This window comes from Humulus lupulus, chromosome 2, assembly GCF_963169125.1.
Source record: "Humulus lupulus chromosome 2, drHumLupu1.1, whole genome shotgun sequence".
In the NCBI taxonomy this organism is placed as follows: Eukaryota; Viridiplantae; Streptophyta; class Magnoliopsida; order Rosales; family Cannabaceae; genus Humulus; species Humulus lupulus.
The window spans coordinates 277,261,286-277,278,544 of NC_084794.1; positions in this window are offsets into that span (position 1 = coordinate 277,261,286).

Below are 17,259 nucleotides of genomic sequence, written 5' to 3' on the forward strand. Positions count from 1 at the left end.
GATAACAAAGTCGGGATTTTGGAACACTCCTAAAAACCATAATAGAGAGGTGAGTATACTAAGGAATAGAGATGAAAAGAATAAGTACACCATTGAAATGATACTTACCAACAAGAATCTTGTGTTCAAGATCTTAGATGCCTAACCAAGAATAGAATACGAGTTTGGATTTGAGTAGAAAAACTAAGGAAACAATACAAAAATGAACTAGAATTAGGAATACCTTGAATGCTTCTATGACCGAACTACACCTCGAACCGAAATATACTATAAACCTTACTTCCTAATTGTTTATTAAGCTTATAACCCCAACCCAACTGTTTAACATTCTAAAGTACTCCTAGCAGCTTGTAGGATCTGAACTCAGCTTGATGAATGAAGAAATGGCTGGGTACTAGGTCCCATTTATAGAGTTAAAGAATGAAAAGATCTTCATTTAACTTGAATAAAATAATGGCTTTTTAGTTGAAAAACATTTGAATAATCGTTCAGCAGAGGCTAAAGACTCGGTCAGAAAGATTCTGGACTTATAAAGAGGTTAAGGATTGAAATGAGCTCAGTTTCAAAATCATTCAAATTTTATGCCCTAGGGCCGATATATCGCCCACTATAGGCGATATATCATCTGGCTTCATATGCCCGAGGCTCGTCGAGGTTGTCGTGCGAAGCTAAGTGTTTTTCGTATCCCCATATGGCGATATATCACCCCTACAGCTGCGATATATCGGCATGCGCTGAAATATTATACACGTAATTATATTTTTTCAGCCTAATTTGAATTGAGTAAACAGCCTTGACTAAGTCCTTTAATGATTTCAAAGTTGCTGGCAGACCCTAGTATGTTCAAATATTACTCTTAATATACTTATTCCTAAAAAATACTTAATTTCTCATTAAACCTACACATGACAAATGTTAATATCTTATTGGGTTTATTTAAACCTTATAGTATAATAAATATCATCTTCATAATCAGTCATATTAATAAAACCTTAGGTTATAATTAATATTCTTAAACTATAGGTTAAACTTAAAAAAATCTACAAGTGTGACTTTGAGTGTCCAACTAAGTCCCGGCTTGAACCAAAATCCACAGTCATAGAAATACTACAACTATCACTAGCTATTACTACTACTATCTAACTAGCTAAGTAAAGTTCTTGGACTCTACAATTCTCCCCTACTAAAAAGAATTTCGTCCTCGAAATTTACTTACCAAATAATTCCGGATACCGGCCTTGCATGTCCTCCTCCAACTCCCACGCTGCCTCTCGTTCAGAACTATTACTCCATAGGACCTTGACTATAGGAATAATCTTGGACCGTAACTTCTTCACCCCTCTATCCAGGATGCTAACCGGTCGTTCCTCGTAACTCAAGTCTTTTTGCAGTGCTATCATATCGTACTTGAGGACGTGATATGGGTCTGACACATACTTGGGTAGCATTGAGATGTGGAACACATTGTGACTATTTGCTAGGGCTGGCGGTAGGGCTAATCTATATGCAACAGCTCCCACTTTTTCTAATATCTCAAAAGGACCTATAAATCGGGGACTAAGTTTGCCTTTCTTCCCAAACCGCTTTACACCTTTCATAGGAGATATCTTTAGGAAGACTTGATCTCCGACCTTGAATTCCACACCGCGTTGCTTGGCATCCGCATAGCTCTTCTGACGGCTTTGAGCAGCAAGCATACACTGTCTAATTAGCGCTACTGCTTCTTGAGCTTTTCTAACAGCTTCGGGACTGAGAAGCTGCCTTTCTCCTACTTCGTCCCAATGCAACGGTGATCGACACCTTCTTCCATAAAGCAACTCATAAGGTGCCATCCCGATCGTGGACTGGTAGCTATTGTCGTAGGAGAACTTTATCAGCGGCAAGTACTTATTCCATGATCCTCCGAAATCAAGTTCACAAGCGCGCAACATATCCTCTAAAATATGTATCGTACGCTCGGACTCTCCGTCTGTCTGAGGATGAAAAGCTGTACTAAGACTTAACTTAGTACCCATGGCTTGCTGTAAACTTCCCCAAAATCTCAATGTAAACACCGATCCTCTATCAGACACTATTGTTATGGGGATTCCATGCAACCGTACTATCTCTTGGACATAGATGTCTGCATATTGGTCCGCTGTGTATGAGGTCTTAACAGGCAGGAAATGAGCAGACTTGGTTAGTCTATCTATTACTACCCAAGCTGAATCATGCTGCTTGTTCGTTCGTGGAAAACCCATCACAAAGTCCATAGCTATATCATCCCACTTCCATTACGGTACGCTAAGTGGTTGCAGTAAGCCTGCAGGCCGCTGATGCTCTGCTTTCACTTGCTGGCATACTAGACACTTAGACAAAAACTCCGCTATGTCCTTCTTCATCCCTGGCCACCAATAGATTGCCTTGATGTCGTGAATCATCTTTGTCGACCCTGGGTGAACTGAGTACGGGGTACTGTGCGCTTCTTCTAGAATCGTCATCTTAATCCTTTGATCATTTGGCACGCATACCCGATCCTTATATCTCAATAACCCTTGACCAGATATTGAGAAATTTGTGGCCTTGCCTTCTCTGAATGCATCCATATGTACCACTAGCGTGTCTTCATGCCCTTGCCCAATCTGTATATCTTCTAATAGATTTGACTGGATAGAGAAATTGGCCAGCTTGCCGATAACTATCTCTATTCCGGCACTGATCAGCTCCTGCTGTAGCGGCTTTTCTATTCCTGCTAGCGCTGCTAAACCTCCATAACTTTTCCTACTAAGCGCATCGGCAACTATGTTTTCCTTTCTCGGGTGGTATAAAATTTCGCAGTCGTAATCCTTCACTAGCTCTAACCACCTGCACTGCCTCATGTTGAGCTTTTTCTAAGTGAAGAAGTACTTTAGACTTTTGTGGTCTGTATAAATCTTGCACCGTTCTCCGTAAAGATAATGGCGCCAGATTTTCAACGCAAAGACCACTACTGCCAACTCCATATCGTGAGTTGGATAGCGTTGCTCATACGCCTTTAGCTGCCTTGAGGCATAGGCTATCACCTTGTCAATCTGGATCAGCACGCAACTCAACCCTTGCTTCGATGCATCACAGTAGACTATGAACTTATCATTAGGTGTTGGTACACAAAGTACTGGTACTGAGCAAAGCTTATCCTTAAGCATCTGGAAGCTTTCTTCACATCTATCATTCCAGTTGAACCTTTTTTGTTTCCGGGTTAGGTTGGTGAGTGGAATGGCTATCTTAGAAAATCCCTCTACGAATCAACTATAATAACCTGCTAATCCCAGAAAGCTCCTTACCTCGGATGCATTCTTTGGTCTTGGCCAATCCTTCACGGCCTTTACCTTTGATGGGTCTACTGCAACTCCGTCCTTGGATAAAATGTGCCCGAGGAATGCCACTTGCGAAAGCCAAAATTCACTCCTTTAGTCGTGAAAAAATCATCCTCAAATGTTCTTCGTTCTCTACTTCATCCTTGGAGTATACTAAGATGTCGTTGATGAATAGTACGACGAATTTATCTAAGTAGTCCTTGAAGACGCTATTCATCAAGTCCATAAACGCGGCTGTAGCATTGGTAAGTCCAAAAGACATAACCAAGAACTCGTAATGCCCATAACGACTTCTAAAAGCTATCTTAGGAATATCTTCTCCCCGCACCTTGAGCTGATGGTATCCGGACCGTAAATCAATCTTTGAAAATACTGTTGCACCTCGGAGTTGATCAAAAAAGTTGTCAATCTGGGGTAGCGGATACTTATTCTTAATCGTTACTTTAATTAGCTCGTAGTAGTCTATGCACATCTGCATACTTCCGTCCTTTTTGTTCACAAATAAAATCGGTGCTCCCCATGGCGAATGGCTTGGCCTAATAAAACCCAAGTCTAGGAGTTCTTGCAGCTGCATCTTTAACTCCTTGAGTTCATTAGGTGCCATCCGGTATGGTGCCTTGGAGATAGGCTCAGTGCCAAGTACTAATTCTATTGTGAAGTCAAGTTCCCGAGTTGGCGACAATCCTGGCAAGTCATCGGGAAATACCTCTGGGAATTCTCTTACAATACGGACGTCTCCAACATTAAGTGGTGCTTCCTTTGCTACATCCGTGATGCTGGCTAAGGACGCTTGACACCTTTTTTCTATCATTCTTTGGGCTTTGAGAGATGATATTAATGGTGTACGTAGTCCTGAAACTTGTCCAATGAAACATAATCTCTAGTCGTCAAGAGTCTCGAACATCACCTTCTTGAGTTTGCAGTCGATGGTTGCGCCATGCCGTGCTAGCCAGTCCATGCCTAGTATCACGTCAAAGTCCTTGATCTCTAGTTCTATCAGGTCTCCTTGTAGTTCTACGTCCTCAATCTTGATCGGTACGCCTCGTACTATCCGTGATGATAGAACTACTTTGCCCGAAGGCAACTCGGTTACAAACCTAGTTCTAAATCTTTCACAAGGTTTGTCTATTTTTTCTATCATTCCTAACGAGATATACGAATGAGTGGTTCCCGAATCAAATAATACAGAACATATATTATTGAGGATAGAAACCTGACCTGTGACCACCTTATTACTAGCATCAACCTCTCCTTGGGTTAAGGCAAAAATCTTGGCAGGAACCATCTTGTCTTCCTTTTTCCCTTCTGGCTTGAGTTGAGGATAGTCTTTCTTCTGTTGTCCTTCTTGACCACAGTTGTAACATCCCTTGGTGTTTGCCTGACATTCACCAGGATGTTTCTTCTGGCAGTTAGCACATGGCGGGTATTCTACATAATCCGGCTTATTTCCCCCATTATTTGTCCATGCCCTTTTATCGTTGTCGGACTGTTTGTTGTCAGGATGCCTTCTTTTCTGACAGTTGTTGTTGTTGTTGCTGGACTGATTGTGGCTGGACTGATTGTTGCTGTTATGGTTTTTGTTCCGGCTATTCTGAGGTTGATTCTGCTGTCTAGGCTCAGGCTTACTGGCTTCTTCTTTATTAACATTAGCCTTCATCCTTTCTAATTCTATTGCCGTCTCTAGAATGTCGGCATAAGTAGTGTTTCCTGGGTTCGCTAGCTTAACCCTAGCTCGATCTTCAGTCGAAGTCCTCTAACGAACTTAGGCACCCTCAAATAGTCAGTTTGAACCATTTTCGATGCAAACTTAGCCAAACGGTCGAATTGCCGAGCATATTCTGCCACTGATAAACTCCCTTGCTTCAAGCCAGCGAACTCCTCAACTATTGAAGCGAGTACAACCGAATTGTAGTACTTTTTGTGGAACATCATGTGATTGTTGGACCAAGTCCCACTATATTCTGGCATCCTTCTTGAGCAAAGACGAAATGCAGGATATGCGGTCTGCGTTACTGAGGTTCATGTGTGTCAGGATTGGATCCACATTCCTTAGCCACTCTTCTGCCTCAAAGGGGTCTGTAGTCCCTTCGAAGTTTGGAGCGTGCTGGTTACAGAATCTCTCATAAACTGGCTCCATGTGCTGTACCGGATACGGCGCATAATTCACCACTGGCCATCCCCCATATGGGCCAACTTGTTGGGGTGCTGAGGCCATTTGCTGTGGCTAAGGCTGTGGTTGCGGCAGAGGCGGAGGCTGAGTCTGAGGCTGAGCCTGTTGTCGCTGTTGCTGTAATAGCTCCTCGACTTGTTGTCATAGTCTGGCAATCTCCACAGTGTTGTCAACTGGTGGCGTCGGCGGCGCATTGCGGCTGGCAGTAGCAAACACTCCCCTTCTGCGAACTGGAGGGGCTTCATTGTTCACTGGAGCAGCGTTGGATGTGTTTCCATTGGTGCGGGCAGATTTTCAGAGCGACATCGTAGCAGAGTTCTAATAGTTGAGAGAAACATGTTAGAACTTTACCCTAATTGGCTCTAAGGCAAAAGCCTAATCTAAACAAGCATAACTCGGACCTATTGATTATGACTTCTTATGAAAATTATATAAGTCTTCTTTATTATTAGAGTGGGTTTCTATACTTAGAAAAATAAGCCATCTTTATTATTTTCTAAGTCTGTTTCTAATCATCCTATATGACTTAATTCTCAGGCTCGAAACTCATCTTTGTTCCAAAGTTAACCATATTGAGGGAGGGCTGGGATCAATAAAATCGTTCCCACTATTATGGCCCCCTAACTCTCAATATAGAAACTTGGTTCATTGATTTGTATCCACCCTCACCGAACTTAGTAATTATTTATTTTATTTATTATTTATTATGATTGTAAAGAAAATCAAACTCATACAAGATAACCAAAATAACCATGATATTAATTTGGAAAATAAAGTTTTCACTATTTACAACCATAAGAGAAAACAAATAATAAATTAAAACAAACAATGAAACTAATCTAAAAATCGGGATCTTCGATATCCGATCCTTCATCTAGCATATCATCATCTAACTCCTCATAGTCGTCATTATCATGTGCCTCAAAAAGTCCTTGAGGAAGGTTTGTAAAAATTCTATGCTTTTGCTCATTTGTAAATTGAAATTCTGATTTTGAAGTGAACCTAATTAAGAGAAAATAATATCTCATTTCTACTGGCAGTTCATCTTCATCATCCATTGTTTCCCATATTTCCTCTAAGGCTGCTGTTACAGTATGATAGTCTCTAAATAATCTAATTACTAAAACATATTTCTCTGTTGCTCTCATCATGACTTGCTTAGATTCTTGGAGATGACCTATTTCTCTGTGGAACAAAACCAGCCTCCGAGTGATTCTTTCTAGCACTCCTATGGTGTTTCTCGGTTCTCTAATTCTTTTTAAAGCCTTAATGGCTCGGATATCCTCATATGTTAATGCTCCGTTCATTCTTAACTCAAAACATAAAGGCTAAAATCATTAGCTATACATATAAACATAATAACTATGACTTAAACACTTACTTGGCGGTCAGATTCAGAGCTTTGAGTGTGTGTATCGAGGAGAACTTCATGCGAATGAACCGTTGCTCTGATACCAACTGTAACGACCCAACTATTCTAAACTTGGACCATTAGAAACTACTATACTAATCTTAAGAAAACATTCATATGAAATAAAACATAACTTTATTAAAACTTGTAAAACAAATGTTAAACTACTTAGAATTCAAAGTAGGAAATGGGATCCCATTGTTTTTTTTTTAAAAAAAAACATAACATAACATAAAATAAACGGGTTACAAAATTAAGTGCGAAAAAATACATATAAAACATAATTTTTGAAAGACTAGGAAGCGACTTCATCCTCGAATCGTTCACACAGTCCACCGATTCCATTCTCTCTCAACACACATTCCCAAGCCGCCAAGAATCTTCCCCCCGCCATAGCTATTTTCCTGCACATACAAAATACAAAGGAATGAGCCTAATGCCCAGCAAGGAAAAATCTACTACAAGCATGAAACATAATCATACACATAAACTATAAGCTATAAACATATAACATATATCTTTAAAGACGTACATCATATAAGACTATACTATTAATGGCCATTAAACATGTGATAAACCATCTACGTCCCCTTTCTAATATCTGAGGTAGGTTAGATCACATGGTAGGTTTATGATAACCCATCTACGTCCCCTATCTAATATCTGAGGTAGGGTGAATCATAACCATGAAACATAAGAAAACATAACATAACATATTATAGCATAACTTATCATAACATATCAACATAACATATAAGCATATAAAACTATCTTATTTTCCTTACCAATTTACCGGGATGATGATAACAAAGTCGGGATTTTGGAACACTCCTAAAAACCATAATAGAGAGGTGAGTATACTAAGGAATAGAGATGAAAAGAATAACTACACCATTGAAGTGATACTTACCAACAAGAATCTTACGTTCAAGATATTAGATGCCTAACCAAGAATAAAATACGAGTTAGGATTTGAGTAAAACAACTAAGGAAATAATACAGAAATGAACTAGAATTAGGAATACCTTGAATGCTTCTATGACCGAACTACACCTCGAACCGAAATATACTATAAACCTTACTTCCTAAGTGTTTATTAAGCTTATAACCCCAACCCAAGTGTTTAACATTTTAAAGTACTCCTAACAACTTGTAGGCTCTGAACTCAGCTTGATGAATGAAGAAATAGATGGGTACTAGGTCCTATTTATAGAGTTCAAGAATGAAAAGATCTTCATTTAACTTGAATAAAATAATGGCTTTTTAGTTGAAAAACATTTGAATAATCATTCAGCAGAGGCTGAAGACTCGGTCAGAAAGATTCTGGACTTATAAAGAGGTTAAGGATTAAAATGAGCTCGGTTTCAAAATCATTCAAATTTTATGCCCTAGGGCCGATATATCGCCCACTATAGGCGATATATCGCCTGGTTTCATATGCCCACTACAACAATTTTCACTTTTAATGACTCTCTATAATGACTTACACCAATGGTGTAAGTCATTAAAAGTATTCAGGGATATTTAAAGTCTAATGGCGTAAGTCATTAAAAGTTCTTGTTGATGACTACCAAGGTAAGTCATTAAAAGTGGTGGGAGACGTTAATTTAAAAATATTAATATAAAATTATTTATTTATAAAATATCAGACATGTAAGAGCATCTAACGTCTCCCCTGGGAAGACGTGCCAGACATCTAACGTCTCCCCTGGGGAGACGTTAAATGTTTGGCCTAATATATATATATTCAGCCTTTCTTTCTTCTTCCTCGAGCACACGAACCAGAGGCGGAGAAGGGCGATTTTCTGGGCGATTTCAAGGCCATTTTTTTGACGATTTTGGCCGATTTTAGGCTATAAAATCTCATTTGAGGTAAGTTTTAATTATTTATAAGTGTTGTATAATAGTTAGGATAATTTTCATGCTTATTGTCTCTAGTTATTAAGGAATTGATATTGAGATTTTAGGGTTTATGAGTTGCGGTTTTGGGTGATTTTTGGCTCAACAAAGTGGATTTAAAGCATATTTGATGTAGGATTTCAAGATTAAACAATGTATTATAGTTAGAATGGTAGAAAAAAATATTTTTATGCATTTTTTTTATATGATTTGTGGGTTTTATTAGAAATATTAGTTTAAAGTATGAAAAATAATTTTTATGTGTATTTGAGATACTATATTGTTTAATTTTAAGATGATACCCCATTATTTACTATTTTTAAAATTTTATTACTATTTAATCCGAAAATTATACATTTTTTAATTAATTTTTAATGTTTGTTAAGTATATATATGTAAATATGTTTTTTCTAAAATGTATTTAATAATTGTCTAAAATAAGAAAAATAATTTAATTTTAATTTTACATACAAAATAGTAATTCAAGTTTATAATGTTTATAATTATTTTTTTAATTTATATTATTATTTAATTAGAAAATTATATATATTTGTAATCTTTATTAAAATTTAAGTAGGTTATTTATATATAGTTATGTTATTTTAGACATCAAAGTGAAGTAAATTTGCTAGCAATGATTATTAATTGCAAGTGGTAGATACATTATCTTCTTTCTTGTTTTAGTATTATTAAACTTTTGTTAGAGGGGTTTAAATATCTTAAATATTCATCCATGGTGAAGTAGGTTCTGAGATTAAAATTGTGTGTTTCGGTGATAACAGAAGGTTGAGAACTGTGTGTTTTAGTGAAGTAGGTTCTGGAAAATTTGTTTGTGTGCTACAAAGCTATAAGGAAGAAACTTATTGTGTGTTGCTTGAATTTTTTGACTAGTTGTTCACAGATGGTTAGATCACTATTATAGGGAAAATGCTGCTCGATTTTGTCTAGAATTATGTATTTTATTATTATATTTGTATTGTGTGTGCTTATTCGATTGTATTTGATTAGATTGACAGATGGTTAGGTTACTAATATAGTGGAAATGCTGCCCAATTTTTCGTATGCTTATTTAGTTTTTTTTTTAATTTATCATAGACATAGGAGATGATATGGATAGAAAATAGATGTCAGCGAATAGGTTATCCGTGGAATATAAAAATAGGGTCAACTTTTTTTCTGACCAGTCTACCAAAACATCTCGAGATTCCAAATAATATAGAATTTGTGCAACCTAAAGTAACTAACTACAACTTCAATTATTTTGAAAATCTAATGTTGAATTTTACTAATATTCTTTATATTAAGTATTTTTATTTAAATATTAGTGTCCACACCAACCAGACAATGTGGCATTTGGATATTATGTGATAAGGATGTTGAAAGATTACATTGAACATCCACGACCTGGACGTAACTTGAAGAAAGAGGTATGTATATAAATTTATACAAAGTTAACAATTTATTTATTATTAAAGTATATATAATTAAATAATATATTTTACTTTGCATTTTTTTGTAGCTAAACACTACGCCATATACACAAGCACAGATTAATGAAATGCGACAACACTGGGCGAACCATATGCTACCGATAATTCAAAGTCATCGTCCCACATATTAGGTTTTTTTTTACTTTTTATTTCTTACTATATGTCTAGCTAGCTAGAGTAATATTTGTTAATTTTGTATGTTTAACAACAAATATTACATTTTTGTATATTTAGCTAGCAAAAACATATTATATACACATTTATGTTTTATTACTGAAAATTCACAATTTAAATTTGCATATAATTTAGATTTTTAAATTAATATATTTAATTATATTTTTTAAAAAATAATATAATTCTATTTCAAAAAAAAAATTAATATATTTAATTCTATTAATTAATATACTGAAAATAATTATTTAATTATTTAAAAAAAATACAAAAACCTATGATGACTCCCAGGGGGAGACGTTGAATGTCTACAATGTCTCCCCATGGGAGACGTCATAGGTACCTACAACGTCTCCCATGTGGAGACTTTGTAGACATTTAACGTCTCCCCTGGGAGTCATCATAGGGTGTACACGTACATCCTATGATGACTCCCAGGGGGAGACGTTAAATGTCTATAAAGTCTCCCCATGGGAGTCATCATAGGACCACTTTAGATGGCTCCTGCAACAACGTCTCTCCTAGGGGGAGACATTAAATGTCTATAATGTCTCCCCCATGTAGCCATTAAATGCCTATTTTGTTGTAGTGGTCCGAGGCTCATTGAGGTTGTCGTGCGAAGCTACGTGTTTTTCGTATCCCCGTATGGCAATATATCGCCCCTAGAGCTGCGATATATCGGCATGCGCTGAAATATTATACACGTAATTATACTTTTTCAGCCTAATTTGAATTGAGTAAACAACCTTGACTAAGTCCTTTAACGATTTCAAAGCTGCTGGCAGACCCTAGTATGTTCAAATATTACTCTTAATAAACTTATTCCTAAAAAATACTTAATTTCTCATTAATCCTACACATGACAAGTGTTAATATCGTATTGGGTCTATCTAAACCTTATAGTATAATAAGTATCATCTTCATAATCAGTCATATTAATCAAACCTTATGTTGTAATTAATATTCTTAAACTATAGGTTAAACTTAAAAAAATCTACAAGTGTGACTATGAGTGTCCAACTAAGTCTCGGCTTGAACCAAAATCCACAGTCATAGAAATACTACAACTATCACTAGTTATTACTACTACTATCTAACTAGCTAAGTAAAGTTCTTGGACTCTACATAGCCCTGCTAGCCTCTAATGATCAACCTTGACCTGCTGATATGTCAAGCACTTAGCCACATATTCTATCACACCCATCTTCATCCCAAGCCACCAATACAGTGATCTTACATCCTGATACATCTTCGTGGTGGCTGGATGCAAATAGTAAGAAGTAGTATGAGATTCATTTAGAATCTATCATCTAATAACAGTGTCCATCGGAACACAAATCTGACCCTTGTATCTTAACAAGCCTATATGTAACGACCCAAATTCGCTAATAAGGCTTAAGGGACTTGATTAGTGTGCCTGGAGGGCATAATGGGAATTATGTGTGGTTTTAATGATTTAGATGCATGATTATGATTTAAAGCATGTTATATGATTACTTGAGTACTTGAGATGCATGACTATGTGTGTTAGTATGCATATAGGCCCAGATTAGGTTAGAAGGGCATAATCGTAATTTTGGCCATTGTGGGCATAACTGCTTTGATATATGTGATAATTGTCGAGACCACATTATTATGTGGATATATCTGTGATCTGTGACTCGAGACGATCCTAGTGAGCAAAGAAGCGGAAAAGTCATAGCGGGGATTTATACCCGGCTCGGGGTGAGCTCAGGGGTATAAATGGGAGTTTGGCGGATATATTGGAGTCTATTTTGACATTGAGGAATACCATTGGTGATTAATTAGGTATCGGGAATTAAGCGGTAAATATTAGAGACACTCAAGGAATTAGCGGGAAGTGGGTAAAATGACTAATATACCCTTAAGTGGACTAAATGGGTTAGAATTAATAGGGAGGGTATAATGGTCATTTTCTTTACAGAAGTTAGATTATACTAAGGCTTTATGTTAGTGGAATTTGTAGAATATCAAAGAAGTCTGAAAAAGAAGGAAAAGGAAGGGAAAAGAAAGAGGAAAAAACAGAGAGAGTTTCTCTGAGTCGGTTCAGGCTTTCTTCATCTGTTTCTTGAGGACTTTTTGGAGTAAAGCTCAGAGGAGAGCTGGGGTAACTAAACATCAAGGATCCTGACCTAAGATTAAGGAATTGGCAGAGGTTTAGCAGGGTTTCATTAACACTTGAGGTAAGATTCTAGAGTTCATCCATTTCTGTTTCTGGTTTTTGAGTTGTGGTGTTTAAGTTGAATTGAATGGAACTTTGGGAAATTTAGGGCAAAGGTTAAGGAGGAGCAAGTAAAAGGAGTCTAGAGGCAGCTTGTAGTCAAAATTCTATCAAAGGTATAAGGTCTAAACTCTAAACTTTGATGATCAGCTAGTTTTTACTGAGTTTTAGAGCTTAGGAGTGGCTATGGTGAAATCTGAGTTTGTGGATGCATGTGCTTGGGTTTTAGGTGTTTGGGGTGCTTGGGATGAGTGGAGTGTGTTCATGAGGTTGTTTTTAAGTTTGGGTAAGAGTTGGAAGAGGTTTGGTTGAGGTTGGTTCGAGAAAATCGCAGAAGAGAAATTTTGGTGATGGGCTGTCTGTGACTAGCCCTACACCGCTAGCCTTTGGGCGCTGTAGCGCTAGGCCATAATGCTGAGGGGAATTTGGCTTCTGTCTGTAGCGCTGTAGCGCCCTCCCAAGAGCTCTGTAGTGCTACCCTGCCTTCTGAAGGGGATTTTAGGGTTATTTGCAAGGGTTTTTGACCTAAGGTTTGGGGTTTGGTTCCACCACCTTGTTTGGTGGAACTAGGACTTCCTGGGGGCTCGGGATTGGCCCCGGGACTAGGTTTTGAACTTGAGGGTTGATGATGACTTTGGCCATGATTGTTTTTAGGTGAGTGCTAGGGCTCGAGGGGGATCGTGCTCAAGGTGTCGAGGGATCAAAGCTATTGAATTGAAAGGTAAGAAAACTGCACCCAGTTATATGTTTGTGATGGGACTAAGTGCTCCCGAGAATTGTATCGTGTCAATGTTTGTATTACGCCATGGGACATGTAAAAGCGGCCTAAGAGTGTCGTACATACTATTAGCGCACAGAGTGCGATTCGGCCACTGGGAGCCATGAGTACTAGGATAACAGAGGGAGCAGCCTGTGAGCGCTAGCCCTGGTTATCATTTATAAACTGTGTATGTTATGAATTGATATGCTTAGTATGTGGAATACTTGACTATATTGAATGGTTATTTGACTGAGGCTATGTGATGCAATGTGAGATATTGACTTGACTGCTTAATGCTTATGCTCTGTTGATATTGTTTTTTCTTGCTGGGCCTTGGCTCACGGGTTCTACGTGGTGCAGGTAAAGGCAAGGGCAAGCGGGACCAAGCCTGAGGTGGAGAGCTCTGAGGTAGAATGTACATAGCCAGCTGTTCGATCACCACGATCGAGCAGTGGACTAGGACAGGGACTACCTAACTACTTGTTTTGCCTTAGTATGGCTAGTTATTGTATCCGAGTCTTACAGCTTTTATAAACGATCTTTAAACTTGTATTTTTGGGATCCCGTGTAACCAGACAATGTTTCTTAATGAAAAGTGTGGCTTTTGAGACCAAAACGCTTTTAACCCTAGTTCATTTGTAGCTTCTGCAACACGATTTTAATTAAATGACTTGATTAGCAAGTCTGGCACTTTATAAACACACAGTGTAATGGTCTTGGCTATCCAGGGCGTTACACTATATTTGACAGTGTATAATCCCCAGACACTCCGGCTAGGACGTCCTCTCTGATCTTTGTCAGTTTTGGATCACCCAATTGACCTTCCTTTATCTTTTTTAACAACGTAGACTGTAGCGTGATATTGGCCAACTGGCCCACCAACAACTCTATTCCGGCTTTGGTCATATCCTCTGCTAACTCTCTGGATATCAGTCTCTCACTAAATATCTATCCCGGACCCTCCCGGCTTAAGGCATCTGCCACCACCTTGGCCTTCCCTGGGTGATACAAGATTTCACAATCATAATCCTTTACCAACTCCAGCCAACACATCTGTCTCATGTTCAGGTCTTTCTGTGTGAAAAAATACTTCAGGCTCTTGTGGTCAGTGTATATCTCACACTTCTCCCCATAAACGTAATGCCTCCATACCTTTAATGCAAATATCACTGCTGCCAACTCCATATCATGAGTGAGGTTTCTATGTTCATACTCTTTCAATTGACATGATGCGTAGGCAATCACCATATCCGATTGCATAAGAACACAACCCTAACCGTGATGTGAGGCATCATAGTATATCACAAACTTCTCTTGATTTGTCGGAAAGCTCAGAACTGGAGCTATAATTAATCTTTGATTCAAAGCTTGGAAGTTATTCTCACAGTTTTCAGACCATACAAACTTCTAACTCTTGCGTGTTAGATCAGTTAATGAGGTGGAAATCCTTGAGAAACCTTCCACAAAACACCTGTAGTAACCCAACAATCCAAGGAAGAACCTAATCTCAGAGGCATTCCTTGGCCTTGCCCAATCTTTGACCGCCTCAATCTTGGCTGGGTCCATCTTGATCCCATCCCTACTAACAATATGACTAAGGAATGTTACCTGAGGAAACCAGAACTCACATTTCTTGAACTTTACAAAGAATCTATGTTCCCTCAATCTCTGTAGAACCAACCTCAGATGCTACTCATGTTCTGACTTTGACTGAGAATAAACTATAATATCATCGATGAAGAAGATCACAAATTGATCTAGATAATCTTTAAACACCCGGTTCATCAGATCCATAAAATCAGCTAGGGCATTAGTCAACCCAAAGGACATGACTAAAAGCTCATAATGACCATATCTTGTGGGAAAAGCAATCTTAGATATATCTCTCGGCTTGATCATCAGCTGGTGATAACCAGATCGAAGATCTATCTTTGAGAATACCATCTTACCCTGCAACTGATCAAATAAGTCATCTATCCTTGGCAGAGGATACCTGTTCTTGATTGTTAAATTATTCAGTTCCCTATAGTCAATACACATTCTCAGAGAACCATCCTTCTTCTTTACAAACAGGACTGGTGCACCCCCATGGTGAGAAACTCGGTCTAATAAAACCCAAGTCTAACAGCTCCTCCAGCTGTACCTTCAATTCTTTTAACTCTGCTGGGGCCATTCTGTAAGGTTCCCTAGACAATGGCTCTGTCCCTGGCTCCATCTCAATAACAAATTCAATCTCTCTGTGTGGCAGAAACCCTAGTAATTCCTCTCGAAACACATCCAGAAATTCACAGACCAATCTAGTCTCCTCTGGTCCCACTGGCATGACCTGAGTGGTATCTACCACACTGACTAAGAATCCTATGCAACCACCTTCCAATAGATCTCTAGCCCACAATACAGATATCATAGGTACACGAGGTCCATGCATAGTGCCAACAAACACAAAAGGATCCTCACCTTGAGGCTCAAAGGTTACCATTTTCCTTTTGCAATCTACTGTTTGTAACGCCCTGGATAGCCAAGACCGCTACACTGTGTACTTTTAAAGTGCAAAACTAGCTAACCAAGTCATTAATTTTAAAAAAAAACGTGTCATTAGTTTAAGTGTTCTAGGGTTGAAAGAAATTTTGGCCCAAAAAGATACATTTTATAGATTATAAACAGTTTACAGAAGGGATCCCCAAAAGACCAGTGTTTAAAAGATGGTTTGCAAAACTCAACAGTTAAAAGTAAACATTAGTCATACTAAGGCAAAATACAAGGTTCTGGTCCTCTTGTCCCTATAATCTCCTCAACCGTGGCGGCTGAGCGGCCTGCCATGTACATTCACCCTGCAGAGCTCTCCAATCAAGGCTGATCGATCTTGCCTTTGCCTTTACCTGCACCACGCAGCACATGTGAGCTGAGGCCCAGCAAGAAAACAACATACACAACATATACAACAATCTCAAATAGATATTCTAATAATCATGTTCAATTATTCAATCCATAGCATATAGGCATACTCCAAGGTACAAACAACCTCATCTACACTTAGATTATTCAACAATCTCATCTATAGCCAAATACAATATTCAATTTACACAAATACTAGGGCCGACACCTTAGGCCACACCCTCTGTTTAACCCATTGACTCCGGCCCGCTGAAACCGAGCTCAGTGCATAATAAGCTGTCCTCGGATACCAGTGTCCAAGCCGTGCCAATTACACAAGTTAACCGTGGCATGCTTAGGCCGTCGGTTTACAATTTACATGGCATAATACCATTCTTTCAATCATATATATTAGGGAGCCCTTAGTCTCGTTCAAATATTTAACCGGGTGTAGTTTTCCTACCTTTAATCTTCATGGTTTTGGATTACGAGCAACACCCCTCAAGCACGATCCGTTCCTGAGCCTAAGCCTTTATCACCTAGTCACAACCAAAGTATAGGGTCTCATTAAAACTCAAGTTAGGGTTTCCGATCACAAATCTAACTTCCGGAAAAACAAATCCCACCAAGCACGGTGGTGGAATGGTTCCCGAGCTTCCTAGGCTTGATCTAAGTCCTTAAAAACCCTAAAAGATCAAGTAGGCAACCAAGGGCTGCGGCCCTTGAAGCTTAGCCGCGGCCCTAGCCTCAAAACAAAACCAAGGTCACCCTGGCAAAGACATGCGCCGCGGCCCTTCCATGGGCGCCGCGGTGCTCACCCCTGGCCGAGCCTCCTTGGCTCATTTTCAACCTAGAGCCACAGTGCTCTAGAACAGAGCCGCAGCCCTTCTTTTCGAACCTAGAAAAC